The following is a 24,956-nucleotide window of genomic DNA, read 5'->3' on the forward strand; positions in this document are numbered from 1 at the left end:
AGGTTCACTATTTATACACGACAGTTCTGGCTAAGGGACAAAGAGACGAGTGCGGCCGCAGAATTCCTTCTGCGGTCTGCACTCTGTTACCTGGAGGTTCAAATCCTTTGAAGATTTGCGGTCCGCACAATTTGGGGTGCGACCGCAGATTTTGACTGCGGACCGCAACAGTCGCTGTGCAGCCGCACTTTGGCTATTTCTTTGAAAAACAAACTTCAGATAATTTGTAATTTCCCATCTCAAGTTGTGCGGTCCGCACAAGAATTGTGCGGCTGCAGGTCATATTTTACTGTAGTATTCAAAATAGTGCGATCCGCACATTTTCCATACTTAGCCAATTTTTCTGAGCACAGTTCCTGTAAAGCACACTCATTCCTGCAACACACTTCGAATCCTGTTAGTACAAAAATAACACCTATCTACTAAACAAGAAAAGAAAAAGAATAAAAACACATCGGTTGCCTCCCAAGAAGCGCCTGATTTAACGTCGCGGCACGATGCAGATTACCATCACTTGAAATTAATCACTGCTACAACGTGGCCATCACCAATTTTTCCCAAATAATGCTTCACCCTATGACCATTGACTCTAAACACCTCATCATTTTTATTCTTCAAGTCCAATGCACCAAAGGGTATCACACCCACAACTTCAAACGGGCCACTCCATTTAGACTTTAACTTTCCGAGAAACATCCGCAACCATGAATTGAAAAGCAACACAAGATCACCCTCTTTGAACTCCTTGTTCCAAATGTACTTGTCATGAAGGTATTTCATCTTCTCTTTGTGTAAGGACGAATTTGTGTATGCATGGTACCGAAATTCATCCAACTCATTCAAATGTGCCACCCTCAAGTTAGGGCGACATTCCACTCAAGATTCAACTTCTTTAAAGCCCACATGGCTTTGTGCTCAAGTTCCACCGGAAGATGACAAGCTTTTCTGAATACTAACCGATATGGAGACATTCTGATAGGTGTTTTGTAAGCCATCCTATAAGCCCATAAAGCATCATCAAGTTTCTTGGACCAATCCGTCCGGTTTGCATTCACTATTTTAGAAAAATACTCTTTATCTCCGGGTTGGAGACTTCTACTTGACAGCTTGCTTGTAGATGATAGGGAGTCATGACTTTATGAGTGACACCATACTTTGTGAGTAAGGTGTAGAAGGCTTTGCTACAAAAATGCGACCTCCCATCACTTATGATAGCTTTAGGAGTGTCAAACCTTATGAAAATGTTCTTCTTCAATAATACCACCACACATCTCGCTTCATTGTTGGGTAAAGCAACGGCCCCAACCCATTTGGACACATAATCAACCGCGACCAAGATGTAGGTGTTTCCACAAGAACTCACAAAAGGACCCATGAAGTCAATACCCCACACATCGAAAATATCAATTTCCAAAATGGTGGTGAGGGGAATTTTATTTTTCTTTAAGATTCCACCGGCCCTTTGACATTCATCACAACTTTTGACTAGTTCACTTTCATCCTTGTAAAGAGTGGGCCAATAGAAATCGCAACTTAGTACTTTGGTCGCCTTCTTACTCCACCATGGTGACCACCATATGGAAAAGAATGACAAGCCCCAAGAATTTTACATTGTTCCTCTTCCGGTACACATCTTCTAATCACTCCATACGTACAAATCCGTAAAAGGTACGGTTCATCCTAATAATAGTCTTGACAATCCCGTTTGAGCTTCTTTCTTTGGTTTGAAGAGAACTCATCAGGGATGATACCACTCACAAGAAACTTTTCTAGATCCGCGAACCATGGCACCTCTTTCATTGAAATAGCCAAAAGTTGCTCATCCGGGAAGGAGTCATTGATTTCCAAGCCATCATGCGGCCTCCCCTCCTCCTCCAAATGAGACAAATGGTCCGCCACTTGGTTTTCACTTCTTTTTCGATCTTGAATGTCAATATCAAACTCTTGCAACAAAAGCACCCATCTCATCAATCGGGCTTTGGAATCTTTCTTGCTCATAAGATAACGAAGTGCCGCATGATCCGTGTGGACAATCACTTTTGCACCCATCAAGTACGGGAGGAACTTCTCCATAGCAAACACAATGGCAAGGAGATCTTTCTCCATAATGGTGTAGTTGACTTGGGCAATATTTATGGTCTTACTAGCATAGTAGACCGGATGAAAAATCTTGTTGATGTGTTGCCCCAAAACAACCCCTACCGCTACATCGCTTGCATCGCACATGAGCTCAAAAGGAACACTCTAATTTAGAGCGTGATAATGGGAGTAGTAGTCAACTTGAACTTTAGTAATTCAAAAGCTCTCGTGAAATCATCATTGAAGTGGAACTTAGCATATTTCTCCAAAAGTTTGCACAACGGGTTCACAACTTTAGAGAAATCACCTCAATCTTTGCCTTGTCGACTTCAATGCCATTCTTTGAGATCTTGTGTCCAAGGACAATACCTTCCTCGACCATGAAATGGCATTTCTCCCAATTTAACATCAAGTTTGTTTCTTCACATCTTGCCAACACTTTATCCAAGTTTGCGAGACAATCATCAAAGGAATTTCCGACCACCGAAAAGTCATCCATGAAGACTTCAAGGTAATCCTCTACTATGTCCGTGAAGATCGCCATCATACACCTTTGAACATTCGACGGTGCATTGCACAACCCAAATGACATCCGCTTGAAGGCGAAAGTACCATAAGGATATGTAAAAGTAATTTTCTCTTGATCCTCCAGAGCAATAAGAATTTGGTTGTAGCCGGAATACCCATCAAGGAAACAATAGAAAGCACGACTGGCCAATCTATCAAGCATTTGATCTAGGAAGGGAAGTGGAAAATGATCATTCCTTCTGACTTTGTTGAGCTTACGATAGTCCATACACACTCTCCACCCGATCACCGTTCTTGTAGGAATCAACTCATTCTTATCATTGGTGACCACTGTCATGCCCCCTTTCTTTGGGACACATTGAACCAGAGAAGTCCACGGACTATCAGAAATGGGGTAGACAACCCCGACATCCAACCACTTGATGATCTCCTTTTGGACAACCTCTTGCATATCTTCATTGAGTCTCCTTTGATGTTCAATAGATGGTTTGGAACCTTCCTCCAAGTTAATCTTATGCATGCAAAATGCGGGACTTATCCCCCGAATATCTATCAATGTCCATCCAATAGCCTTCTTCCTCTTTTGTAGCACCACCGATGTAGAGTCTACCTGCACGTTAGTCAAATAAGAGGAAAGAATAACCGGTAAAGTAGAAGAAGGGTCAAGAAATTTTTACCGAAGATGTGGAGGTAATGGCTTCAACTACAAGGTAAGAGGCTCTTCAATTGAAAGCTTTGTAGGAGGAGTTTTCCTATTTTCAATATCCAAGGATAATTTTCGGGGTTCATAAGTGTACGGCCCCATTCCTTGCAAAGAGTTCACACATTCCACGAAGCCCTCCATCTCTTCATCATCAAAGTTAAGCAAGACGGCCTCCAACGTATCATCAACATTCATCACAACACTTGTTTCATCCACAATCACATCGGTCACCAAGTCCATGAAAGATCATACCTCATTGCTATTGGGTTGCCTCATAGACTTACACACATGTAAAACCACTTTTTTATCACCGACCCGGAAAGTAAGTTCTCCGGCTTCAACATCAACTAGAGCCTTCCCCGTAGCAAGGAAAGGTCTCCCAAGAATAATTGGTACCTCATAGTCAACCTCATAATCAATAATAACAAATCTACCGGAAGAATGAATTTATCAACACGAACCAATACATCTTCAATTACTCCCAACGGTCTCTTCATGGTACGATCGGCCATTTGTAATATCATAGATGTGGGTCTTGGTTGCCCAATTCTTAATGTCTTGAAAACCAGATAGGGCATCAAATTGATATTTGCCCCAAGATCTCACAGACCTTTAGCGAACTCGGCACTTCCAATGGTACAAGGGATTGTGAAGGCGCTGGGATCTTCCAATTTAGGAGCCATTGAATGCACAATTGCACTCACTTGATGAGTGACTTTGATAGTTTCAAAATTTATGGACCTCTTCTTTGTCACCAAATCATTCATAAACTTTGCATAACCGGGCATTTGCTCCAAAGCTTCAATCAATGGCACATTGATCGATAGACTCTTCATCATGTCAATGAACTTTTTAAATTGATGCTCGCCATTTTGCTTGGCAAGCCTTTGAGGATATGAAGGGGGAGGCTTAGGCAATGGTGACTTAGCCTTTTTCACTACCGGTTTCGGTATGTCAATAACATGCTCCCTAGACGGGTTCACTTCCTCTTGAGTCTCTTCCAAATTGACATCAATATCAATCCGCACTTCATCATTTGCTTGCACTATATTGTTTAGGGTCTCATCTTCTTGTACCAGTTGCTCATCATCCACAAGTTTCCTTTGACTTGAGGTGGATGCATTTTCACCTTTTCCACTCCTTGTCGTGACGAACATGGCATGTCCCGTGTTATTCCTACCCTTTAGGTTCACCACCGTGTAACTTGGTAGTGCTCCCTTAGGACGAGTGTTTAGAGCTTGAGAGATTTGCCCCATTTGAACTTTCAAGTTGCGAATTGATGTGGTGTGTGAGGCTAGTTGTGCATCGGAGTTGGCATTCTTCTCCATCATTTGTTTGAACATATTCTCAATTCATCCCATCTCATTGTTGGAAGAACTGGGACCTTGGGAAGGATAAGGAGGCAGGTTGCTTGGTTGTTGATACATCGGGGGCCTTTGAAAACCCGACCCCCGATTTCCTTGGTTATTGTTCCATCCCCCTTGATTGTTACCTACCCAATATCCTTGGTTGTTGCCACTCCAATTACCTTGGCTATTTCCACCACTCCAATTTCCTTGGTTGTTGTTATTATGCCAATTCCCTTTATTGTTACCTTCATTCCAATTACCTTGGTTGTTAGAATTCCAATTACCTTGATTGCCTTGAGGTTTCCATTGTTGTTGATTCAGGCCTTGAGAGTTATTTCTTTGCCCTTGAAAATTGTTCACATATTGAACTTAATCCTCTTGTTCAATGTAAGATTCATATTGATCAAACCCACTATCTTCTTGCACATAATTCTCCACTCGATTTTGCACTTGCGGACCCTTTACTCTTCTTTTTTTCACCAACATGCTTACTCCATACATGGCATTGACTTTATCACGACCCAATTTCCCCTCCGTTGGGTATCGTGATAGCGCCTAGTCTTAGGGACTAGGTAAGCCTAACATTAATTGAAACAACAACATTATTTAAATAACATCTAATAACTTGAAATAGAAAATCTCTTAAAATTTACAATTCTCAAAACCGATAGTACAGGTCATAAGCTCTACAGAGTATTTTCTAGAAGACTTCTAAATACAACTGTCCAGAAATAAGAATAAACAGTGCAAAATGAAAACTTGAAGGTGACTCCGAAGCCTGCGAACGAAGCAGCAGATTTACCTTGAGTCTCCGCAGCAACGACCCGCACAACTGCTAATGAACAAAAACCCTGGATCTGCACAAAAATGTGCAGAAGTGTAGAATGAGCACACCAAAGCGGTGCCCAATAAGTATCAAGACTAACCTCGGTGGAGTAGTGACGAGGAACAGTCAAGACACCCACTGGTCTAATAAACGGAACAAATATAAGTATATGAACAACAGGAATATGATATCTACATAAAGACTATGCAATATGGCTCACAATACTGTAATGGCAATAAGAAAGGAAACAACAAGTATCAATAGAATAGCATAAAAATGACACAGAAAAATGAATGGAACAAATCCTAAATCCGGAATCACAAATACAGCAAGGACAAGTAATAACTCAGCAACTACAACCGCTTTTATATCAGGTTTTAGTCATCAAACTCCACGAGGTACTAAACCTCGGACAATCATAACTCATGGGTCTCAATGCCTGAACCCAAACACTTGGCATCATGTGCCCTCATAACCGCACTAACGACTCACGTGCCAATAGAGCCATTCTCACATAGAAGGCAAGTAAACAAGGGTAGGCATCTATGCTCAATAATATCAAGAACACCTCTTATCCGATAAGAGTGATTAACTACGTGTATTCTTGTGCAAGTGTCCTAACATAGTCCATACCAGCAAATAAGCATAAGGAAAAAGAACGAACAACACATAGAATATTTTCTCACAACTTTCACAAGATAAAGCTCTCACAGGTAGGTGTATCACTACACAAATATCAACAACAAGAATGCCCCAGGCCATCACAAATCAATCTCGGACACAGCTTACCTTGTCTTTCCACATGTGCAATAATAAGGTAAGTGCCCGCCTTGTCTCACCACAAATGCATAATAATGTTCCCACCTTGTCTCGCCACATGCGTAACCCCCTCCCCCCATATATATATATATATATATATATATATATATATATATATATATATATATATATATATATCCCGCCTTGTCACGCCGCATGTGCAAATATCAATAGTAACAATAGAACTGCAGAAATATCGTGCAACCTCATAACAACAATCGCACGGCAAAAACCTCGTGCATCATAATAATAACAACAACTGCACGGCAGAAACCTCGTGCATCACAATAACAACAACAACACGGTAGAAACCTCATGCATCACCAAAATAAGTACAGTAACAAAAATGATAATAATACAAGGATACGATAAATACGTCAACTCAGAAATTCCAGAACTCAAGGAAACGGAGGAACTAATCTCACAAGGAGTAGCCACAATAGAGAATGCTAGTCATAATAAGAACATCTCAGCAAGAAAGGAAATATTATGTAACAACGGTCCACAATGTACAGTTCGACAACGAGGGAGCTAACACAAGACGAATAATTCCAATTAAGGACAAGTCAACTAAAATATAGGATATCTAACTTCTTTTAAGGTTGGGCAATTAAGAGAGAGATGCAACAACTTCAATTAAGGATAAGCAGTATAAGGATAATCATTTGCCTCAATTAAGGATAAACAATTACAGAAGAGATAATTATAATTTCAGATAAGGATAAGCAGTTAGGGAAAAGACAACACGACAGTAGAAGAGATAACGATTTCAGTTAAGGCATATATGAATCAAATGAACAACAAGAGTGGATCATGAAGCAATTAATTCCAATCAAAGCAGGTAGAAGTGAAACTGAAAATTAAGAAACGTAATCGTAACGAGAAAAACTGCATATTCAATGAATATAAGGACTTAAGATTCCCTAAAAGGCCAATTTTTCACAAATAGGTCCGGGCACGTACTCGTCACCTCGCGTACACAGACTACAATTAGCATAGAAGACTCAAATTTTAAGGGGTAGTTCCCCCACATGAAGTTAGGCAAGATATTTACCTCAAAAAAGACAGACCGATACTCTAAAATGAACTTCTCGGGTGAAATAATCTCCGGGCGGCTCAAATCTAATCAAAATAACTTCAAAGCATAAATAAAACTCATAAGAAACTATTCCGGATCATAAAGCCTCAATCTTTATCAAAATCTAAAAATCAACCCAAAAGTCGACCCTCGGACCCGCACCTCGAAACCCGATAAATTTTACAAAACCCGAATACCCATTCCGATATGAGTTCAACCATACTAAAATTATCAAATTCCGATACTAATTCGTCCCTCAAATCATGATTTTTCATTTTGAAAATTTTCTTCAAAAACCACTTTTTCCCCAACTCAAAGCACAAATTAAATGATAAAAATAAAAATAAAATCATGGAATGTAATGAATTCTCGGCAAAGAACACTTACCCAATCGATTTGCTTGAAACACCCACAAGGAGTCGCTCAAAACCGAGCTCTATAAGTCAAGATATGATAAAAATGGCCTGACCCTCGATTTGAAAATCTTATATTCTGCCCAGATCTTTAAGCATCGCGAACGTGGAAGAACAATCGCATTCGCGAACAAGAAAAACAAAAGCTGCCAAATTGTGCTTCGCGAACGCGACAACACATTCGCGAACGCGTAGTGGAAAAGTCTGATGGCCCAACAACTACTCTTCGTGAACGCGTGAAGTAGTACGCGAACGCGTAGAGTGGAATGGTATAGCTACGCGAACGTGTGGGATGAACACGAACGCGATGAAGGAAAAGATTGGCTTCCGCGATCGCGGAATGAGGAATGCGAACGCGAAGAACAAATATTCCCTCCTCCAAAATTACTCTTCGCGAACGCGGAGGAAAAGATGCGAACGCGAAGGAGAAAACCAGATGACAGATATCAGCAGTCCAAAATAGAAAAAATGGCTTGTAGCCCATCCGAAACACACCCGAGGTCCCCAGGAGCCCATACAAACATACTAACAAGTTCCATAACCTAACACGGACTCGCTCGAGGTCTCAAATCACATCAAACAACGCCGAAAATACAAATCGCACCACGAATCGAACTTATGAACTTCCAAAACTTCCAACTTCAAAAACTAGTGCCGAAACCAATCTAACCAACCCGGAATGACGTTAAATTTTGCAGGCAAGTCCCAAATAACATAACGGAACTGTTCCAACTCTCGGAATCGCATTCCGACCCCGATATCAAAGAGTCCACTTCCAGTCAAAATCTCCAAAAATTTTGACTTTCGCCATTTCAAGCCTAAATGAGCTACCGACCTCCAAAACACAATCCGGGCACGCCCTTAAGTCCAAAATCACCCAACGGAGCTAACGGGACCGACAAAACTCCATTTTGGAGTCGTCCCCATACAGTTCCGACTACGATCAAAATCCTAAGACTTAAGCTTTTGTTTTAGGGACTAAGTGTCCCAAATCACTCTGAATCACCCAATAATTGAATTTAACCACGCACGCAAGTCAATACACATAATAAGAAGCTGCTCAGGGCCTTATGCCGTCGGGCGGGACATAAATTCTCAAAACGACCGGCCGAGTCATCACATCCTTCTCCTCTTAAACAAATGTTTGTCCTCGAGCGTGCCAAAAATCACCTTGAAGTCTTTAAATCACTGAAAGCACATATCCAGCATACACCCGCGGGTGACCCCACATCACCCCAACCCACATAAGCCTAACGAAACTATCTCAACTGTAATTCACCCTTTCTACCAACACCGATAAGCCTTAAAGTCAAAATTTTCACCTTCCGTTTATCTCCAAAGGACCCGATTCTAAATTCATACCCGGTATCAGTCTCAACCCGCTGCAACCACTCATGCCTATACCCACACGGTACGACCACTCAACATGACATGCCACACATAGGCTCATAATAACATTTCTGATCACAATAGCTACCCGTAATCAAAACCAGTACCAGCAATTAGCCCCATATCCGTCAGAACCCTGTCTCAAACCTCCACAACACTGACAACGATGCAAGAAACATGAAGACCTCTTAACTATACACCCGAATCAACAAGTCATAACTAACACCACCGGGCACACACCTCGCAAGCCAAAACTTAAGAAACACATAACGAAAATGACTGAATATGTAAAGAAAAACACACAAGGGAAATATCAAACAAGCCCGACATGCACAACTTTCTATCAGTACCATACTACAAATCAGTTTAAAAGGAATAATCAAGGTATATGAAAAAATCACAAGGATCTCATCCTGATATAACTTTCACCGCGGCATGCAGCTAGGCTCAAACATATCAAATCACATGGAATCGCGAGGGTCTCACCCTCAACTCTGAATCACAAGCTGAATACACATCATACCAATTGAAATCTTCCACTAACTAAATTCTACCAATAAAGTCATGACACTTACTAAACTCTCACCCCGGTAGAGTATCAAATCACAAATCGTAACCAAATTACTCAGGAATCACATCAAGCCTTCCATAATAGACAATATGAATTCACTTCTAGTCTCTTAACTTTCAATAATGAATTAAAACAACGATAGACATGGCTATCAGTCATAGAATCTCCCAACAAGGGCAAACACATAAACATAGTACTAGGTCATGAACTCACCCATAGGTGGGACAATAAAGAGGGGAACTCGCCCCGATAAGCAGAACCGAATCACAATACGAATGGTGCCTCTCTATAACAAATCAAAATCATACTTGTATGACATCATCTGGCGCAGTGGCCTCAAGCCTACTATATGATACACATCAACGGGTCGGGCCTTCCCCTCCTGGACGCCCTCTACTCGCCTGAATACTCCGTTGTGACACACCTGTCCAGAGTCAAGGACAATCTATCACCCTGTGGCTGGTATCTCTATACTCGAAGCAAGCTCTCTGCTGACGTGGATGTGGGAATTGTGCGGTACGGGTACTCTGAGACCCATGAGCACTTGAAATACTATGCAAAGCCTGAAGTGAAAACTGAACTGGCTGACCTACAAAACCTCTACCATGTCGTACCCTGCCTCCAAAATAAGGACCAGTAGATCTCTCCGGTTTACAAGGCCTCCTTGCCTCCCTGTCTTCTATCTCCTGACCTCACCTGTTCTATTTCTCATGGCCCCGCCTGTCTCCTCTCTCCTGATCACACATGCCCTCTACTCGGCGAGCGATCCTTACTACCTGCTGAAATAAAACATTCGACTCTAACTCCCGAGCCATGCTGAACCGAATATCATGCCTGAGCCCCTCAATGAATCTACGGACACGCTCTCTAACTGTAGCGACCAAAGCAGGTGCATGTCTGGACAAATAACTGAATCTAACGGCATACTCTGACACTGACATAGTGCCCCAGTACAGCTGTTCAAACTCTGCACGCCATGCATCTCGAAGGGACTGAGGTACAAACTCTCTCAGGAACATCTCTGAAAACTGAACCCATGTAAGTGAAGTTGACTCGGCCGGACTACCCAACTCATATGCCCGCCACCACTGATAAGCCGCTACCTTAAGATGGAACGTAGTAAAATCAACCCCACTAGTCTCAACAATACCCATAGTGTGGAGAATGCAATGGCACTCCTCTAGAAAATCCTGTGCACCCTCTGAAGCCAAACCACTGAAAGTAGGAGGGTCATATTTCTTGAACCTTACAAGTCTAAGCTGCTCTTACTCAGATGCTGCTGCCCTGACCACGGGCTGAACTGGAACCACATGCTGTATCGCTATGACACCTGGAACCTGACCACCGTGGACTCGCTACTCTGGAGTGTGGGCGGCGGGAGTCTGAGCTCCTCCCCCGGTCTGTGAAATAGCTGGTGCAACCGGTATCAACCCCGCCTGAGTCAATGTACCAAACATGCTCAGGAACTGTGCTAAAGTCTTCTGAAGCCCGGGGGTAATAGCAGGCGCCTCTGGTACCTGCCCCCCAACTGGAACTACTGGTAGCTCCTCAACTGCTTCTCTGGTAGGTGCCCTAGCTACGGCACGTGTTCCTCGTCGACCTCTGCCTCTACCCCTAGCAACATCTGCTCCGGGGGTAACATCATCAGGAACTGCAGCTCGTATCCTCACCATCTGTGAGAGAATAGAATGATAAAAGTTCAAACTTTGAGATCAATGAACTCGCACGATAGGAATGAAAGAAGTGAAACTGTCCTAATAGTTCCGTAGCCTCTCGAAGATAAGTACAGACGTCTCTGTACCGATCCGCAAGACTCTACTAAACTCGCTTATGACTCGTAGCACTTATGAACCTAGAGCTCTGATACCAACTGTCATGACCCAAGTTCCCCTCCGTTGGGTATCGTGATGGCACCTAGTCTTAGGGACTAGGTAATCCTAACATTAATTGAAACAACAATATTATTTAAATAACATCTAACAATTTGAAATAGAAAATCTCTTAAAATTTACAATTCCCAAAACTGATAGTACAAGTCATAAGATCTACAGAGTATTTGCTAGAAGACTTCTAAATACAACTGTCCAGAAATAAGAATAAACAGTGCAAAACGAAAACTTGAAGGTGACTCTGAAGCCTACGAATGCAGCAGTAGGTTTACCTTGAGTCTTCACAGCAACGACCCGCACAACTGCTAACGAACAAAAACCTTGGATCTGCACAAAAATATGCAGAAGTGTAGAATGAGCACACAACAACGGTGCCCAGTAAGTATCAAGACTAACCTCAGTAGAGTAGTGATGAGGAACAGTTAAGACACCCACTGGTCTAATAAACGGAACAAATATAAGTATATGAACAACAGGAATATGATATCTACATAAAGACTATGCAATATGGCTCACAATACTGTAATGGCAATAAGAAAGGAAACAACAAGTATCAATAGAATAGCATAAAAATGACACAGAAAAATGAATGGAACAAATCCTAAATCCGGAATCACAAATACAGCAAGGACAAGTAATAACTCAGCAACTACAACCGCTTTTATATCAGGTTTTAGTCATCAAACTCCACGAGGTACTAAACCTCGGACAATCATAACTCATGGGTCTCAATGCCTGAACCCAAACACTTGGCATCATGTGCCCTCATAACCGCACTAACGACTCACGTGCCAATAGAGCCATTCTCACATAGAAGGCAAGTAAACAAGGGTGAGAATTTATGCTCAACAATATCAAGAACACCCATTATCCGATAAGAGTGCTTAACTACGTGTATGCTTGTGCAAGTGTCCTAACATAGTACATACCAGCAAATAAGCATAAAGAAAAAGAACGGACAACACATAGAATATTTTCTCACAACTTTCACAAGATAAAGCTCTCACAAGTAAGTGCATCACTACACAAATATCAACAACAAGAATTTCCCAGGCCATCACAAATCATCACAAATCAATCTCGGACACATCCCACCTTGTCTCTCCATGTGTGCAACAATAAGGTAAGTGCCCGCCTTGTCTCACCACACGTGCATAATAATATTTCCACCTTGTCTCGCCACATGCACAACCCCTCCCCCCCCACATATATATATATATATATATATATATATATATATATATATATCCCGCCTTGTCACGCCGCATATGCAAATATCAATAGTAATAATAGAACGGCAAAAACCTCGTGCAACCTCATAACAACAACCGCACGACAGAAACCTCGTGCTTCACAATAACAACAATCGCACGACAGAAACCTCGTGCATCACAATAACAACAACCGCACGGCAGAAACCTCGTACATCACCGCAATAAGTACAATAACGAAAATGATAATAATACAAGGATACGATAAATACGTCGACTCAGAAATTCCAGAACTCAAAGAAACGGAAGAACTAATCTCACAAGGAGTACCCACAATAGAGAACGCTAGTCATAATAAGAACAGCTCAGCAAGAAAGGAAATATTATGTAACAACGGTCCACAATGTACAGTTCGACAATGAGGGAGCTAACACAAGACGAATAATTCCAATTAAGGACAAGTCAACTAAAATATAGGATATCTAACTTCTTTTAAGGTTGGACAATTAAGAGAGAGATGCAACAACTTCAATTAAAGATAAGCAGTATAAGGATAATCAATTGCCTCAATTAAGGATGAACAATTACAGAAGAGATAATTATAATTTCAGATAAGGATAAGCAGTTAGGGAAAAGACAACACGACAATAGAAGAGATAATGATTTCAGTTAAGCCAATCTAACCAAAATAACTTCTCGGGTGAAATGACCTCCGGGCGGCTCAAATCTAACCAAAATAACTTCAAAGCATAAATAAAACTCATAAGAAACTATTCTGGATCATAAAGCCTCAATCTTTATCAAAATCTAAAAATTGACCCAAAAGTCGACCCCCGGATCCGCACCTCGGAACCTGACAAATTTCATAAAACTCGAACACACATTCCGATATGAGTTCAACCATACTAAAATTATCAAATTCCTATACCAATTCGTCCCTCAAATCAAGATTTTTCATTTTGAAAATTTTCTTCAAAAACCTCTTTTTTTCCCAACTCAAAGCACAAATTAAATGATAAAAATAAAGATAAAATCATGGAATGTAATGAATTCTAGGTGAAGAGCACTTACCCAATCGATTTGCTTGAAAACCTCACTAGGAATCGCTCAAAACCGAGCTCTATAAGTCAAGATATGATAAAAGTGGCCTAACCCTCGATTTAGAAATCTTATATTCTGCCCAGGTCTTTAAGCATCGCGAACGCGGAAGAACAATCACGTTCGCGAAGAAGAAAAACAAAAGCTGCCCAGTTGTGCTTCGCAAACGCGACAACACATTCGCGAACGCGTAGAGGAAAAGTATGATGGCCCAATGACTGCTCTTCGTGAATGCATGAAGTAGTACGCGAACGCAAATAGTGGAATGGCATAACTATGGGGATGAACGCGAACGCGATAAAGGAAAAGATTTGCTTCCGCGATCGCGGAATGAGGAATGCGAATGCGAAGAACAAATATTCCCTCCTCCAAAATTACTCTTCGCGAACGCGGAGGAGTAGACGCGAATGCGAAGGAGAAAACCAGATGACAGATATCAGCAGTCCAAAAATAGAAGAAAATGGCCCGTAGCCCATCCGAAGCACACCCGAGGCCCCCATCCAAACATACTAACAAGTTTCATAACCTAACACGGACTCGCTCGAGGTCTCAAATCACATCAAACAAAGCCGAAAATACAAATCGCACCACGAATCGAACTTATGAACTTCCAAAACTTCCAACTTCAAAAACTCATGCCGAAACCAATCTAACCAACCCGGAATGATGTCAAATTTTGTAGGCAAGTCCAAAATAACATAACGGAGTTGTTCCAACTCTCGGAATCACATTCCGACCCCGATATCAAAAAGTCTACTTCCGGTCAAAATCTCCAAAAATTTTGACTTTCACCATTTCAAGCCTAAATGAGCTACCGACCTCCAAAATACAATCCGAACACATCACTAAATCCAAAATCACCCAAAGGAGCTAACGGAACTGACGAAACTCTATTTCGGAGTTGTCCCCGTACAGTTCCGACTACGGTCAAAATTCTAAGACTTAAGCTTTCGTTTTAAGGACTAAGTATCCCAAATCACTCTGAATCACCCGATAATTGAATTCAACCATGCACGCAAGTCAATACACATAATACGAAGCTGCTCAGGGCCTTATGCCATCGGACGGGACTTAAATTCTCAAAACGACTAGCCGGGTCATCATAGACTTGCTTAGGACCTTGCACTTGTTGAAGTTGAGCCTTGACTAATTGATTCATTGTGGTGGTCAACTCGGCAATGGCTTGCCCATGATCATACAATTCTTTATGGAGGTGAATCACGTTCGGATCACATTGAGGAACATTTTCCTACTTTGATATGCCGATGAAGTGTCCGCCATTTCATCTAGAATCTCACAAGCTTCCGCATATAGCGTTGTCATAAAATTTCCACCGGCAAGTTAATTTACCATGCATTGATTGGTTGTAATGATCCCCCGATAGAAAGTTTGTTGAATCATAGCCTCTGTCATGTCATTATTGGGGCACTCTTTGACCAATGTTCGGTACCTCTCCCATATCTCATGTAACAACTCATTGGGCTCTTGTTTGAATGCTAGAATCTCGTCTCTAAGAGTAGCCATATGCCCAAGAGAAAAGAACTTGGCAATATATTTCTCCGCCAACTCATCCCACATATGGATGGTATGGTTTGGCAATCTCTCCAACCAATCCAAGGCTTTTCCCCGTAGAGAGAAGGGAAATAGCCTCAACCTTAAAGCATCCTCGGAGACGTTTGTCTGTTTACTCCCTCAACAAGTGTCCACAAACTCTTTCAAATGTTTGTATGTATTTTGGCTCGGAGCCCCGGTGAAGAATCCTCGTTTCTCTAGAAATGTAAGCATCACATTTGTAATTTGAAAGTTGCCTGCCCTAATGTGGAGCGGGACTATGGCACTTGCATACCCTTCATTCGGAAACACCCGGTGTGGAGCCGCTCTTGGTGAAGGTGGGGGTGGAACTGGGACGTTGTCTTGAGATGGTCGGCCTCTTCTATTTGCCTGAGTGTTCAAGAGAAACCTCTTCAACTTGGTCATCTTCAACGTCCATATCCCCCAAAGGCATGTTTCTGAATTGATCATTGTTGAGAGCCATTGTTGCACCTACAATTGATTCACAAAAATCAGTAACACGGAAGAAAAAGAAGATAATTCACACACAAAACCAAATATATAGCTAAATCCATTTTTAGCTCCCCGGCAACGGCACCAAAAATTGATCTCGTCCAAGTCGCACCTCAAATTGAGGTTATAAAACGGTCGATGCAATAGTAATACCCAACAAGGAGTCAGGGTCGAATTTTACAGGGAGCTATACGTGGGACTTAGGAGTATATATTGCAGTGTATGATCTTGAATTATCTCAATTTACACTTCCACAAATTTGGGTTGATTCTAAGTCTAATTTAAACTAAGATCGCAAGCTAAGAAGTGTAACTACGAAATTGTTTTTGTTTGTTTTTCAAATTTTGTAGAAAGCCTAGGGTTGTGACCATTACCTAATGGGATATAAACCTTAATGCTTGTTTTGTTGGTCGGGGTGTATTATAGCTATCAACACTCAATAACCCATTCAATACCTCTCGGTCAAAGAGTGACTTTGCTCAATTTGGCTTTCTCAAATCCAAATGGGTATTGCACAAAACTGTTGATAAAAGCTCAAGTCGGGTTATTACTATCTCTAGGTTGAACCATTTAATTGGGACTATCAATCTCTCGATTGACCCAATTCCTTGTTAGCTAAGTTTTTCTAGATTAAGTCTCTCTTTCTCAAGTAGAGACTAAGTCAAATAGGCATGAATTAATATTTGCGATCATCGATTCTACAAATTAAAGCACGAAAAAGGCTAAATAATAAATATCCAACCATAAACAAGCACTAAATCAAACACACATAAAGTTTACACACTAGGGTTGGGTCACAACCCTAGTAAACATCTAGCTACTCATGCTTGAAATCGAAGAAATAGAAGAAGAAATGATAATTAAACCCATATTGATAATTTAAATGATGAAATCAATGTTCAACAAGCTCAAAATAGTAAAAACTACTAAAAAGAGTAAAAGAAACCGTTTACTGTAGCGGCTGATGTCAAAACTTGACCTAAAAAAGTGAAACTCTTCTATTTATACAAGGCTAGAATTTTCGGACAAAAATGCCCTTTTCGAAGGTTCTACGGCCGCACAACTCCATGTGCGGTCCGCACTTTGCTTCAGCTTGACAGGACTGGAAATCTGCGGCCGCATAATTCTGAACTGCGGCCGCACTACTCTCTTTCTGCGGTTTGCATAATAATATCTGCGGCCACACAATAATTGTGCGGTCAGCACTTTTGTTGGACTTGAGATGCATGTTCTCTGAACTTTTGCTCTGACCAAGTTTCTACGGCCGCACATATCATGTGCGGACCGCACTTTGCACATTTCTCTTATGGGAATTTCTTCACAACCTGCGGCCGCAGATGATACTCTGCGGTCCGCACTTCTGAGCTATTGTGCCTGTTTTTGTCCTTGAGTTCAGATTACTCCTTCTTGAGATGGATTTCACCTTGGGAGCTCATCTTTCAATATTCCTGCAATTAAGCACATTTCATCAGTTTTCGGGAATACAATTATACGCTTTTGGACTAAAACGAAAGCTAAAAGGCACTAATAAGTAGTCAAAATCCTCACTTATCAGTGGTATTATAACTTTAGTCTCATTCTATGTTTTCTTTTATTATTATCTTCTGAGACTACGAGATTCAAATTTTGTTGTGTAATTGTGAGTACTGGCCCGAGTAAAGCGAAATATTTAACTAGTGAGTGCAAGTTAGATTTTATTATAATTTTATTTTTATTTCTACTTATGAGGAAGTATTTATAAATCTGAACGAACAATCCTATTTCTGAACGTTTGGGGCGAAGATAAATGCATAGTCATTATGCTTTGTTTGCAGGTTTTGTTGAAATATATATTTCTTCATATTTTTCCTAATTTTGTTAAGACTATTTACATGCATTTATTAAATTTAGAGCATGAATTCATCAATATATTCATACCATTAGAGGTTATATTATCTTACGTAGCTTCAAACACCTTTTGCTAAATGAAAAATATACCACTCCAATGCTATGAATTGTGTTTAATGAATAAAATTTAAATATAAAATTGATATTTTTTTATTAGTTGCTGTATTTTCCATTTTATAACTTAATATTTTTTAAAATTTATCGATATTTTATAATAATGACAGGGAACAAACATGCAACGGACTTTACTAGAAACTAGTAATGTAATAAGAAGGAAAGTTGCCTCATCCAAAATCCAAATGATCATTTGGGTTAAAATCTGTCGGGTTGAAAATCTCTTTATATAATGTTTTCGTTTCCTTTCTTTGGAAAAAGAAAAGGGGGGGGGGGGGGGGTTGGTGGGCGGCATGTGGAACGCTGGGGTTCGATAGGGAAACAATTAAATTTCTGCCTTAAGATTTTGAATATGGTCTTGGATTATTTATCACAAATTTAGAGTAATAATATTTAATCAAATTAAAAATCTTCAGTGATGAATAGTAGCGTCAACTCCCAATTAATACTATGTATTATGTAGTTAAATTATTAACATACTTTTGAACAATTAAATTGCGTCTAACAGCAAGAAACGGGGGATTACGTAATGAAATTCCTCAACAAAAAAAAAATTGCGTCTAGGAGCAAGAAATGGAGATTTGCGTAATCAAATTCCTCATATCTTAAGTACACATAGAGTTTGTTTAAAGAAAGGAAACTTATATATAGATTAATCAAGTATCCATTGTAAGTTGACTTAAAGGGAAAATGGTTGACTATTATCAGAGACGGATTCAGGATTTGAAGCTCGTGGGTGCACTTTTGGTCCTTTGGATCCAACCAAAATCTGCTTTGTGGTGCCCACTACTAATATATTACTATTTTCTAAAAATATGCATATGTATATATGGAGTTTTTGCCAAACTTTACAGGTGCCGATGACCCCTATTTATATAGCATAGGTCCGCCCCGACTATTATGAACGGTCCAATTGTAACCATATCTACATTCCAAGCGGCACAAATAAAATAACTGCCTCCAAAGTAACAACTAACAAACAATATATACTAAGCTATTGGAATCCCATTTTAAAGTATGGATTTTATCCAGCTTGAGTTGTTTGGAATTCCCCGCACTAGTCTGTGTAAAAGGATATTATTAACACAAATCTCTCTTATTAAGGGCAAAGTAAATCAACATCATATGTAGAAAAGATACACTTAATATTACATATAGGGGTAGGGGAAGGAGAAATGGGGGAGGTGATTGTAAGTTGGGGATCAAACCCTCACCAACGAAGAGAAAGTTCAGGTTACCAACCAACTAAGTTACTAAGATTCCGCATTTGTATGTCTTCTTTGCCCCCATTTATCTAAATGCTACAATATACTCCAAACTACAACCAAATGTGTGAAGTCATTTACAGACCTTTATTCAAAAACTGAAAGGTCACCAATGCAAAGTAACTATAACATTGAGCACTACTTTACCTTAACGGCATCAAGTCAACTTAAATATTAACTATTCCAGTGGCGTGCGACTGCTGCTAGCTGAATTCCTCAGCCAGGATATAACAAGGAAAAATAACACAATGCTACAATCAGCACATCTTTTTATATAGATCCATTTTTTCTCTTTCTAATATAATACGCTATCACAATCTGAAAAACTGAATATGACAAGAAATGGTATTTGTTTGTATTAGTTGCAGCTTAATTCATACGCGGTGACATCTCTATATAATCAGTTAAAACAGGGTCTCAAATGTGCAAATCCTTAAATTCATTTCCTTCAGTCAATCGGATTTTCCACCTTCCGAGCAGCTGTAAGGATCGCAGCTTACTGAATCTATCTGATAGTAGCTTACAAAGAAACTGATTGTAGCTATGAGGGTAAATTAACTTTCTACACAAACCATACTTACTCAAATTTCCTCAAAAAGAAACAAGCTTATTTGATAGCTTTCAACCATGTCAAAAGGTAATCAGATAAATGCCATATGGAGTAGACTCTCCCACGCCCTAGAAAGCCACAAAAACACCTGCAAAGAGTTGGCCATCATCAATCATAGGCTAGTGAAGCAAATCCAGTACTATGATACAAAAGCAACTCACTTGGCCATGTTTTATGTTATTTACCTGCTTATCATTTTCCTGTCAAACTCGAAACCCTCGCCAGTCCAATGTAAAAACTGGTGGAAACCTTTCTCCCTTTCCATTTTGGTCGCAGTTGCATTTGGTGCCAACTTCATATCCACCACAATTAAATGCATCCACATAAAGAATGCTCTAGACACGAACTGGATTGACCAGGGGCTGAGCATTCAACAAATGGTTCACCTTGAGCGAACAGCACAAAAAGAAGCAGAATTCATGGACCATCAAAGGAGCTGCAACCAAGTTGTCAATGTTGAACCATACTCCACGAGTTCAGACGCAGACTCCCTAGACCAGAAGGAGAGCTATGTGCATTTGCCCCATGTTAAAAGTCATGTTGCTTACCCATATACTGATACAGATGCGGAAAGTTCATCCAGTACGGTTGTGGATTTGCCTAGAACATACTCAACCCAGCAGCAGCAAAATGTGGATAGCATTACTGTCTTTCAACGGTATGCCAACGCTGGAATAACTGTTTCCTTCTTGCTAGCCTACACAGTTCTGGTATTGTACGAATGTCGCTCTTCTGTTTGTGATCGCAGTGCATAGTTGGACATACAAGTGAACCGGTAAAGCTCCTGTTTCCTGAGTTACTAGAAAATAAACAATTAGAACCACAAGGACTAGTCTAACTACCATAGATCTAGAGCTTTTCTCTGTGTGTGTGTTTATATATGGTTTATTATTACATTAAACTCTTCCTGAAGTTAAACTTAACCGATGATAAAAGATAATAAGAGCATGCAATTAATGGAAGCTCTGTACATGCTAACAAAATATAACAAAGAGTATAATAATCAGGTTGAGAAATATGTACTCCCTCACTTTAGACGACACTTACTATTTAAAATCAAAAATAAATGGTTGAAACAGAGAAGTGCTACCAAGGTGTTATGTGATAGAATCATGCCTATCAAAAGTGAAAGTTAAATACCATAGAACACTTAGAAAACCATATGTCATATGGAAGTGAATGTTGGGCTATTAAACCCCGTGTAACACATCCACAAGATGAGCGTTACAAAGATGTGATTGCTTAGATGGATGTGTGGTCAATAAGATTAAATAAAATTAAAAATGACCACATCCACCATAAGGTGCAAGTAGTACGCATAGATGGCAAAATGAGAGGTTGGTTGAGATGGTTTTTTTCACCGGTTGAGATGGTTTGGTCAAGTCTTTTTTTAAACAACAAAATCATAGTGTCCGGGCTAGCTTCCACGCACCTCGACTAATGCCATGGGATACCTGGTATCTCACACCAGCAACAGGTACTAGGTAACTCTGTCCACTAAGACTTGAAGAGATGAGAAGAAATCACCTAACATTTTTGCCTCCGCTGGGATTTGAACCTGATACTTTATGGTTCTTAACCCACTTCATTGACCACTAGACCACACCCTTGCGTGCGATAGTTTGGTCAAGTCTTGCATCGACCTCCAAATGCAATGGCCCGTAGGTGTGAAACCACGGTGAGTGGAGGTGTTAAAAAGGGACGAGATAAACCTAAAATCTCATGAAAGGAAGTTGTCTCGAAAGATGTTCTCATGGAATCCAACTTAGCGTAAAATAGAGCACGATAGAAGAAAAAATATTATATAGGTGATACTACTTAGTTGGAAATATGTTTTAGTCATGTTAGCACGTTTCCTTTAGGTCATATACTTTCTAGGGTAATTTGTCCCCATCGGAGATTTATATGCCAATAGAACATATAGAAAATTTCTGGTCCTAATTTAGAGATTTCTTCTGCTGTATATACCTCTTTTTTTAAAGTTTTAGCCAGTTTGAGGAAATTTTGATAAATTTTGACCTCCACCAGTGCATTATTCATTTAATTTGTAATATAATATTTTTCATAAATAAAAAAATTAAACAATGATGTATGGATAAGACTTCAAGTTGCTTGTCGGCGTCCAGTCACAAATGACAAAAAGTTCACAGCAGATAGAGAATAGGGAACAAGTTAGAAGCAGAGTAGCAAAAGCAAAAAAGAAAAAGAAGTTTCATTCTAACTGTTAAGCAAGGCACGTGTATTTGCTTTCTTGGCCAATTGTTTCACCTATACCTTTTCTTAATTTATGACAGGAAGTTCACCGAGACTTTGACCTATGGGCTATGATACCCTAAGTTGCTCAGCTACGGGTGCGTGTGTCCGACACGGGTGCGGATCTAGAGGTCGGATTTTTCAAGATATAAATTTTAAGATTCGGGGATACGGATCCTAGTACGGATACGGGTGCGGGGATTCGGCTAAAAATAAAAATAAAAAAATAAAAATCTCTCTAATTTATGAGAAATTTTGTGGAATACTTACGTATAGCTTGTAAAGTGTGGATTACCTTTTTATTCTCAAGTTGTAGATGAGTAAAAGATTGATTTCCTTGATAAGATATGCTATTTTCTTGCCCCCAGGGCCTAGCTCATGTGGCAAAGGGGGGTGGATTTGTGTCTTAGGTCACACGTTCAAGCCCCCACACCATGCAAAGCAAAACCTGGTATTTAAGTGGAGAAGGGTAGAGGGGCGGGCCCATTATCCACCGAGTTTCGAAGGCTGCGGTTGGTCCAAAGGATCGGCCCCAGACGGATTTCTCGGTCATCAAAAAAAAAAAGATATGCTATTTTCTTCAAATGTACCCTAGTTTTAGTTCTGATTTCGGTAATCAAATTGTATCTCGTCTCGAATTATTCTGTCCGTCGTGTTCAAAGTACCCAAAATTGTTTGACCAGATCCGGTACGGATCCCATACCCACACCCATACTAGTGTCGTGTCGACACGGGTGCGGCACCTAAACTGCCATGTCGGAGCAACTTAGATGATACCTGTATTTGAGTTGGTGTTTGAGAATTGAGAGTACTAAAACTTCACAGCATTTTCACGATACGCTTTCCAGTAGTTCTGGAAGAACATACCTTTGGAAATGTTTGTCCAATGTCCCAATGTCAAGTTTCAATAGCATCTTATAAGTTATAACTGTGGAAAAGAAAAAAAAATGTTGAATTTGAAAAAGAGCCAATGATGCTTCTGTATACTAGAAAATAATCGCAAGAAGAGTGATGAGAGGACCTTCAGAGTCATCAAACGTGGATATTTTGTCTATTAATTAAGTTAGTGAGGCTAGATCTTAATGCCTAAAGTTTCTAGTACAGAAGTAGCTATAAGAACTCCAAATTTCAGCTTCAGTAAGGTACTCTGACACTACTTTATGCTGATAACAAGTGTTTTTAGGTGTTCATCAAGACCAGCCTAAGACGCACCTTTTGCAACTAGTTTTTGTTCAACTACAGTGCTCTCCCTGTCACCCCTTGAACTTGGTTATCTTAACAACACCAAATGTTTTACTGATTATGATTCTGCTACTAAAAATTTCTCAAGCTCTATACACAAGTCAAGAACTATCATTTCTTATGCACTACGTTTGCATTCTCATAAACAGGATTAAAAAGAACCTACAAATAACAATATCAATCATTATAGTGTGGAAAGCTCATATAGTTATCTATAAACTGCAGATTTACAGAAAGGCAGGATCACCATATCAAAGTGTTTTACCGTGCCTATCATCTGAAGAGTTGTCAGGTGGATACACTATGGGCTATGGCTCAACACAAACAAATGCTTGCGTAGTTTCAAATTCCAAGTTTTGATATTTTATGTAAACTGGATCTAAAAGCTTGTACTTTAAAGTTTGGGATGCATTTCTTGAACAGTGAACATAGATTTGAAGAATGTGAATTATTTTTGGCTCCCATTCAGCAAGATGGTCAGTTTTTCAGGATCCAGGACCTTTGCAGATAGGTAACCAGAGATTAAATATGCTCAAACATGAAGTAAAAGTAGATCAATTGATAGAGATTGAATATGCTCGAACATACACTCAAAATAGAAATATATGATAGATAAGTGGAAGAGAGGTTATCAGATGCAGTGAATGACTTACCTGAGCAAAACATGATGATATCATCAGCATATGATAAGCGGTTAATCCTTTGTACAGTTGGCTGCATACTGAAGCCAATGACTCTTGGATTTTCCTATAGACTATTAAGCATCCTTGATAATACTTCAGCAGCTATGATGAATAAGGAAGGTAATATTGGATCTCCCTGCTTCACACCTCTTTGTGACTTACAAAAACCCATGTCTTCTACCATTTGATGATTGTAGTATACCACATATTTGACAATAAGTTCCAAATAATGTGGATCCACTGTACGTTCTGCAAAACCCATCCTTCTCAAGACTACAGAGGAAGTGCCAGGATAGCCTATCATATGCCTTATTCATAGACCATCAATTATGTGAATCCGGTAGTCGAACTACATTCGTCACAAGAAGAAGTGAACGTGCACCGCTTCCTGCAAAATGAACATGAGAACCGTGTGAAATTCAGCTAGTGAACAATTAGAAGATACTTGCAAAAATGAACAAGTCCTAATGAGGTAGAATGCAGTATCACATACTCTAAAGGGAAAAGACACATGTAAAGCTTCTTTTGTGGACTAGTTGAAGGAGAAAACATATTAATCGCTCATTGTGAACTGCATAGAAAAATGAGACATAATGAGTTTAACATAAAGTAAATCCATTATTATTAAATAATGCAAATTTGAATCCTTTAGACACGTTAAAACAGCTGCTATTTTCAGTGATTTTAATGTCTAACTAGAACAAGACCGGGGTAATAATGAACAGTCTGATATACTAGTAACTTGAGAATCACAATATGACACATACTACTTTCCTGTGCTATGTTTTAGGCTAAAATTACATTTAGCAGACCCCTTTTCTTAGATTTGATCGACGGTGTTCAGCAAGTGATGTGGATGCACATATCTCCACAAAAGTTGCCAAT

General features: G+C 39.9%; 1 long non-coding RNA gene across 1 annotated transcript; it reads left to right on the plus strand.

Moving 5' to 3' along the window:
- Nucleotides 1-19,189: 19,189 nt before the first annotated feature.
- On the plus strand, nt 19,190-23,860 carry LOC104097312 (uncharacterized). The gene is made up of 2 exons (XR_011410459.1): nt 19,190-20,668; nt 23,614-23,860. It is a non-coding gene; the product is annotated as an uncharacterized lncRNA (long non-coding RNA).
- Nucleotides 23,861-24,956: the final 1,096 nt, after the last annotated feature.

This window comes from Nicotiana tomentosiformis, chromosome 8 (genome assembly GCF_000390325.3).
Source record: "Nicotiana tomentosiformis chromosome 8, ASM39032v3, whole genome shotgun sequence".
NCBI classification, from domain to species: Eukaryota; Viridiplantae; Streptophyta; class Magnoliopsida; order Solanales; family Solanaceae; genus Nicotiana; species Nicotiana tomentosiformis.